Below are 6,955 nucleotides of genomic sequence, written 5' to 3' on the forward strand. Positions count from 1 at the left end.
ATATATATACTCTACACACTCTACTAGGATGAGTAATTGCCGCTAGCAATTGCGCATGCTCACTAGCTCGCTAGTTTGAGCACTCTGGCATGACTTGGATGTACCACATGCGTGGGACATCTGGGGTGGCTTTATAGCTTAACCTCCATCCTAGACATCAGCACTGCACTGATGAGGCCCAGGCCTTTCATCAGTTTATCGTTGGCGAAGCCCTATCAGTCTGTTTTTTCGCTTGTGCTATTGCTGTATTGGTCATTTTGTGGCCTTTGCAGTAGTATGGCAGGTAATGTTGTTGATCCCCAGCATAGCTGGGCGGACCTTTCAGAAACTGAAGAGAACATGGAAATTGCTGATATCCCGTCTTATGCCCAAATGGTTGTGCGTCGTCGACACTCCAGTGTGTCTAGTCAATCCAGTGTTGATTATATAATGAGGAATGCTGAACGTCTTACTGACGCAGAGAAGGATTCTATCCATCCGCTGAACATTTTGCCCGAGCGACCATGTACGGCACATTTTTCTCTTTCCGACAAAGACACTTCTTTATCCCAAGTGTTTGCCGATCTAAAGAACTGTGGTATCCGTGCTGCTGCGGTCAGATGTCTCCAACGCAATCCTAATGGCTTTGTTTCCGTGACGTTTTCCACCAGTGAGTACCGTGATCTCTTCCTTCGTAAATCTTCTTTTATCCGTCGTCATCGTAATTCATCATCTACGTGTACCTTTGTTGTTGTGTATGATACTCCCTTCGAGCTTTCTGATGAAGCACTGGCCCATCGTCTCAGCCGCTATGGATCTGTCCTCGGCTTCCGCAGATGTAATCTACAGGGCTACGAGGGCATCAAGAATGGAACACGCGTTGCTAGAATGGAGCTATCTGAGTCGATTCCGTCCTTCCTACGCTTCGGCAGGAAGCTTCTTAGAGTCAAACACGAGGGACAGGTTCCTACTTGCAGAAAGTGCCATCTTCCTGATCATGTCGCAAAGGTGTGCCCTAACGTGATATGCTTTAACTGTGACCAACTGGGTCACACCTTCAGCGACTGTAAAGAAGAAATCAAGTGTAGTATTTGCAAAGAGGACGGCCACTACGCCATTGATTGTAAATTATCTTGGTGGCGGCGCCCTGAAAAAGTTGACACTGGTGATAATGATGCTGCTCCTGCTCCCCTTCCAGAGTCTCGACCGTCACAGTCTCCCCCGCAGCCTCCTCCTGATGAGCCTTCTTCCGATGGCCCGCCTTCTTCAATTCCTTTAAAGCAGTCTTTACCTGATATTCCTCCTTCACAGCCTCCTACGCAGTCTTCTCCTGATGTACTACCTCCTACACCTTCCTGTGTTCCCCTCTCATCGCAATCATCACTGTCGCCATCTTCTGGTCAACCTTCATCACTGTCCCAGAACACCCCAAAGCAGCCCTCCACACAACCCTCGCAGTCTTCCCAGTCTACACAGTTCTCTCAGTCATCACAAACTACGCAATCGTCTCAGTCCCTCCTTTCGCCTGTTGAATCGTCGTCCCTGTCTCCTCCTTTGTCCCAAGAGCCTTCTCTTCCGTCGAGCATCATTTCTGGCTCTCCTACTTTGTCTGATCTACAGCTTGTCGCTGCAGCTGATTCGCAACGTTCTACTGCTTCTGATCAAGCTATTGCTGCGATGGAGATTCCTGAGGATCCTGGCCCTACAGTTCCGCTGCGTTCATCACAGATTCCTATCCGTCCTAAACCTCTTCGAGTTGCACCGAAACGCAAGCCTGCCAGGCTAGACTTCACAGATGGTCCACCTGCGCGTAAATCAACGTCACCTATGCCGGTCAGTTCTAGTAAAAAGACTAAGAACCCTCACCCTTCATGACTTCCAAAATTCTTTCCTTAAATTCTCGTGGTTTCAGTAAGCTTTTCCAAGATTATCTCATATATAGTCTTCGTACCTCTTATGACGTTTTCTGTTTTCAGGAAACGAAGATTACTGATCCTGAGGTTTTCCGCGTTTTCTCTTGTGCCTGGCGTGGACCTTGTTTTTGGTCCCCTGCTGTAGGCAAACAAGGTGGTGTCCTTACTTGCCTTTCTAAATCTTTTTCCGGCAACGTCAGTTGCTGGAAAAGAGACACGTCGGGGAGGGTTGTTAGTCTTTTGTTAAAACTTGACGACCTAAGGATTAATTTAATTAACATTTATGCTCCCACCAACTTGGCCGAAAAGAAAGTGTTTTTCAGAAGTTTGCATGAATACTTTTTATCTTCTGATGTCTTAATAATTGCTGGTGATTATAATTGTTACGATCACAACCTTGATAAATTTGGCGGCAACTTTGTGCCTGCTAAGTGCCTTACTGATTTGCGTTCAGCCTTTTCTTTAATTGATGTCTGGCGCAAGCTACATCCGAGAGTGTGCCAGTGCACATGGTTTAATTCGGATTTTTCAATTGGTTCGCGTTTAGATAAATTTTTTGTTTCTAAGAACTTCATGCCCTCTGTTGTTTCTTGTGAAATCAACCCTTGTGTTTTTTCCGACCATGATTTTGTTTGTCTTTCCTTCCAGCCCACTGGGAATAACCTCCGTGGTCCTGGCATTTGGAAGTTTAATAATTCACTTTTGAATGATGATGTGTTTTGCGACTATATTTCGAATTGTATCAATCACTTAGCCAATTGCTTGCAACACTTTCCTTCGGTTAAAGTTTGGTGGGACTTTTTTAAAAACTCTATCCGCTCTGAGATCATTTTCTTTGCCAGGGAGAAGAGCAGGGATCTCTCGCACGAACGTGTTCTTTTAGTTAACCGGATTATTAAGCTAAAACGTCAGCTTACTTCTGGTAATCCTTCAGTTAGTGCTGAAATTTCCGAGCTCGAAAGTAAGCTTAAGGCTCTTACCTTGGAAAAGTTAGACGGTTCTAAAATCCGTTCTAGAGTTCAGTGGCTTGAGGAGGGAGAAAGGCCCACGCGATTTTTCTTTAAGCTTGAACGTGAACGCTTTGAGCGTAATAATGTTTCTTCTATTCTTAATTCTGATGATGTAGAGGTGTTCACGCGTGAAGAAATTGAACGTGCGCATGTGCGCTTCTATTCAGATCTTTTCACTGATGAGCCTATTGACGCGTTTTTTAAACAGCGTTGTTTAGAATCTGTTGAAAAGTCCCTTTCTCCTCCTCAACGCGCTTCGTGCGAGGGATCCTTGTCGCTTGACGAATTAACGAACTCTGTTAAGAGTCTTAATACCGGGAAGTCACCGGGATCTGACGGACTATCAGTTGAATTTTATCTTCATTTTTGGGAGACTTTGGGTCCCCTTTTACTCCGTGTTTCTAACCAGTGTTTCTCCGATGGCGAGCTTTGCGACTCGATGAAAGGTAGCGTCACCCGGCTTATTTTTAAGAAACGTGGTGATATTAAGCACTTAAAAAACTGGCGGCCCATCTCTCTTTTGATTGTGGATTATAAGATTATTTCTAAAGCAATCACTTCTCGTCTTTCCAAGGTTCTTGAATATATTGTCCACCCTGATCAGACTTGCTCTGTTCCTGGCCGAAGTACTTTTTCTAATGTTACTCTTTTGCGTGGTGTTTTGGACTACATTCAACGGACGGATGAATCCGCAATCTTAGTCAGCCTTGACCAAGAGAAAGCCTTTGACCGTGTCAACCGTTCCTTTCTCCTGCATCTTCTCCAGGTTTATGGTTTTGGACCTGAGTTTTGCCGGTGGATCTCAACATTTTACAATGGTGCCTTTATGCAGATTATCTTAAACGGTTGGCTATCTCAGAGGATTTCTCTTGCGCGTGGGGTGCGACAGGGGGACCCTTTGTCTCCCTTACTTTATGTCCTTTGTGTTGAGGTATTAGCGTCCCTCATTCGCCGTTGTCCAGGGGTTGAGGGGTTCCTCCTCCCTGGTGCCAGAGGGCGGCAAGCACGTGTTCGCTTGTATGCCAATGACACTACGACTGTACTCAAGGATCTTCGATCCTTGTCTAAGCTTTCCAGCTGTGTTAATGTCTATGAAAGGGGTACCGGTGCCAAACTGAATCGCACCAAAACTGAAGCAATGTGGCTGGGGGCCTGGAGGTTTCGTTCTGATGAGCCTTTGGGCCTCACCTGGGTTAAGAAAATGAAAATCTTGGGGGTAGTGTTTGGCACCATCCCTACAGAGCACTTTAATTGGCTTCCTAAACTTGAGAAACTGGAGAAATCCCTCAATCTCTGGAAGTCGAGATCCCTATCCCTTCCCGGTAAGGCCCTAATTATCAATACACTTGGTTTGAGCAAGCTGCTTTACCTTGCTAGAGTTCTTACTCTCCCAAAATGGGTCATTGCGCAGGTTAATGCCTTGATCTGGCCCTTCTTATGGGGCTCAAAAATGGAAACGGTGAGTCGTAACACTTGCTTTTTGAAATTGAAATTTGGGGGTGTCAATCTTGACAATCTTGTCTTAAAGGCCCAGGCTTTGAGATTGGCGGGGATGGCCTCCGTGCTTAATTCCCCTGATGATTCTAGTTTTTTTCTATGTAAATACTTTTTGGGGCGTCGCTTGTCCTCCCTGCGTTCCGAATGGTCTTCCTTACGGGATAACTCCTCTCCCAGTGCTTCTTCTCCAACTCCCTTTTACGAGGCCTGTCTTGATACTCTATCCAGGGTGGGAGACAGTGCCCTAGTTTGTAAAACCTTGTATCAAAAGCTACTTTCAATCAACTCATCCCCGCCAATCTTGCCGCGTCAATGGTCCCAGGTCATTGGGCCAGGGTTCTCCCTCGATGGTCATTGGTCTCTCGTCCGGGACCCCTTCACTGAGAACTATAAGAACGATGTCTTTTGGCTTATTATCCTCCGCGGCGTCAAGGTGCGTGATTCCCTTTTCAATTGGGGTTGTATCTCATCTGGTCGCTGTGCCTCTTGTCCGCGACGAGAGACCATTGACCATTGCTTTTTAAATTGTCTAAGGGTCAAAAGAGTCTGGCTACACTTTGTGCCAGTTCTCTCCCTGTTGCTTGGTAGGCAGTTTGTCGCAAACCTTTTAACGGTTTTTTTCTTCCGCTGGCCCTCTCTTAGTGCTAAGAGGCATCGGCTCGCGCGCCATTTGACGAAATCCATTCTTTATGGCATTTGGACCTTTCGAAACAGGGCCACTTTCTGCAACGGCAAAGAAGACCATCGAGCCATCATCCGTTATGTTTCCTATGATCTTAAGCAGAGAGTCTTCTTGGATTATAACTCTCTTTCTGAATCTCGCTTTCATGATGTTTGGGTCTTGGACGGTTTTTGTGCCATGGCGAACGGATTTCCTCATATCAATATTTAGAAGTACATCTGGGTCATGGATTCCATTTGTCCGTGCGCTGTTCGCGGTGTCCACAATCCGGGGATCTCTGTAGGGAATTTGCTCTGCTCATGGACTCTGCTGTTAGGGCCCCAGGCCCTTGTGGCTAGCTGCCTACTCCGGCTCTTTGTTTCTAGTGACTTTCTTGTGCTTTTTAATTTGTAAATGGCGTGTGTTTTTATTGTGACAAAGGCTGTTTTCATGAAAAAAAATATATATAATATATATATATATATACATATATATATATATATATATATATATATATATATATATATATATATATATATTGTCATTAAGCTTGATTTTCGCAAAACAGTGCGCAATACGCCTTATTCCAAAATGGCCGCTGATTTATACTCATAAAAATTTGCCCTTGTTGCCTCGTTCAAGATAAAATATTCGTTTGAATTTTAAGCTTTAGAACAAGGCATCAAGGGCTAACTTGAATAAGAACAAAAGAATCTTTAAATGGCGGCCTTTTTGGAATAAGGTGTACACATAGAAGAAGAGCGAAGTATATATTGAAGAAAAAAGCAAGTAAAACTACAAGTTCATCCCTACAAGTCGTTTCGTGGTCGCCCACTCATCAGGGGATTCCCTGATGAATGGGCGACCACGAAACAGGCCTGTAGGGATGAATTTGTAGTTTTAATTGTTTTTTTCTTCTATATATAACAACGTATCACCCCCAAGAGGATCGCAAATGGAGGAGAAATTGAAAGAAAGTTACAAGAAACTCAACACTGGACAACTTCTGGGGAAAACTGTAATTGCCCCGAGCGGGATTTGAACCCACGTCCCCCTGTGACACTAGTCGGGTGTGATGACCACTACACTGTGAGGAAAACCATGCTGGCAACATGGCTGATTAATCACTTAATGTGTTGCAATTAACTAGAAAAACTGGCCCTTAGGGAGTCCCACATAAATGTTAGTCGTAGTTCATTAATGATCTAACTTTAGATAGTTTGATTTTATTACTTTACTATGCATACATTTTGTTCTTAGGTTTAGTATTATGCACGACCCCATAAGCTGCATAGCTATTCTTATCATCGTGCTAAAAGAAAGGCTGTCTGTCTGTCTGGAAAAAATTGAAAAGTTTGTACGGCCCCAAAACGAACACTGTTGCCCTGGTTAAGAATGCAGATGGAAGTCAACTATATTTACAGGCATGAAAGAAATATCAGACAGATGGAAAGAGCTTTTTCACCAAGTGCTGAATCAAGAAGGCAACGTAGACAATGATGCAACTGACCACCTAACTGCTCGAGAGACAATGATGTATTTGAATGGAAGAACTAAGGAAAGCTGTAAAAGCTCATAACATTGGTAAAGCGCCTGGTCTGGATGGCATACTGCAACAACTGCTTTCCATAAAGTGCACTAGGTGAAATCGCTTGCTTTAGATCCAACGCTGAACTAACTTCACACCTAAAACGTGCAATGCGCAACATCGAAATCGATTAACTGCCGTAGAGGTAGAGCATTGCATCAGCATCGCCAAGGTCATGGGCTCGCCTGAAGTTTTCAGGTGTCAATATGAGACAATTGCTTCAATTGTCCAGATAAGTGCTTGGATCGTTTCTCTCTTTTGGAAGTTAAGGTGTTGGAAAGCATTCCCAGAAGCTGATGAGACTAGT

This window comes from Montipora capricornis, chromosome 4 (genome assembly GCF_036669925.1).
Source record: "Montipora capricornis isolate CH-2021 chromosome 4, ASM3666992v2, whole genome shotgun sequence".
Classification (NCBI taxonomy): Eukaryota; Metazoa; Cnidaria; class Anthozoa; order Scleractinia; family Acroporidae; genus Montipora; species Montipora capricornis.